Below are 1215 nucleotides of genomic sequence, written 5' to 3' on the forward strand. Positions count from 1 at the left end.
CAAATATAGAAACCTTTCCTTGACTTTTTGTATCCAGGGATACAAAACGTATCCAGATTGTTCGGTTCACCGCAGGCTTACAGAATCTGGGTCTTTGTGGGTGGACCTTGGGAATCTGCACCTTAAATGCTCCAGGTGATTCTGAAGCATGAGAAAGTTCAAAAGCTACTTACGAAGGTTATGCACAAAAGATCCCCTCTACGGTTTGGTTAAATCAAAATTGGCTATGAGTTTATAATTGTTGAAGTTGAGATTTGGGTACATAGAAGTGCATTTACCATCCTCTCTACTTTTGTATATGTTTGAAATATTCCATAATAAAAACTTTTATTAAAAGAAAGAAAAAAAGATACCCTCTGCAAAGGGAGGGTAAGGAGGGTTGCACAATGTGAAGAATGTAATCAATGGCAATGAATTGTACATGGAGAAATTTTTGAATTGGTATATGTTCTGGGATCCCTAGTGGCATAGTGCCTAAGGCATTTGACTGCTAACTGGAAGGCTGCCGGTTCAAACCCACCAGCCACTCTTCTGAAGGAAGGTTGGGCAATCTATTTCCGTAGTGATACTGCCTTGGAAAGCCAAGGAGGGGTCGCTATGCGTCAGATGTGCTGGCATATTTTCAACAACAACAAAATAAAGCAAATTATTGTTTTTTTTTAAAAAAAGATCCCATCTAGATTTTCTATGGGTCAGCTGATGACCAATCGGGTATAAAACTGAGCTGGCCGAGTTTGGGATAGTTTCCTTTTGTGCTAAACAGTTTTCTGGCCTCAGGTTTTCCACTTCACCATAGCTATGGCATGGCTACTTTTCAAGCAGTTCTTTTTGTTAGGGACAGACTAAAGATACTTTCTGCTTTGGAAAAAGAAAGAAAAAAGAGAAAAGCCTAAAAGATATGCCATGTAGAGCTGAGATCTACAAAATCAGGCAGATTCAGGTTAGGGCAGAGATGCGCTCCAGGAACCAGAATTGCTGTTAGTTGCCATCAAGTCCATCCAAGTCACCGCAACTTTGTGGCTGCAGAGAAGGACTGCTCCAGAGGACTTTCCAGGCTGTGACCTTTTCAGAAACAGATTGTTAGGACTGTCCCCTAAAGCATCCCTGAGTGAATTGGAGCCACCAACTCTCACCTAGCAGTTGAGCACTTAATGGTGTTCAACTTATTAAATCTTATTAAAAGATTAAATGAGGAAATTTAAGACTAATATTATA

At 40.2% G+C, this 1215-nt stretch overlaps 1 protein-coding gene across 1 annotated transcript in view; it reads right to left on the minus strand.

Moving 5' to 3' along the window:
* The window catches only part of RGS6 (regulator of G protein signaling 6), a 302264-nt gene that overhangs the window by 127646 nt on the left and 173403 nt on the right, over nucleotides 1–1215 (minus strand). The gene's annotated exons all lie outside the window — the stretch shown is intronic.

Source organism: Orycteropus afer, unplaced genomic scaffold (assembly GCF_000298275.1).
Source record: "Orycteropus afer afer isolate SDZICR_OR568_19922 unplaced genomic scaffold, OryAfe1.0 scaffold00079, whole genome shotgun sequence".
NCBI lineage: Eukaryota > Metazoa > Chordata > Mammalia > Tubulidentata > Orycteropodidae > Orycteropus > Orycteropus afer.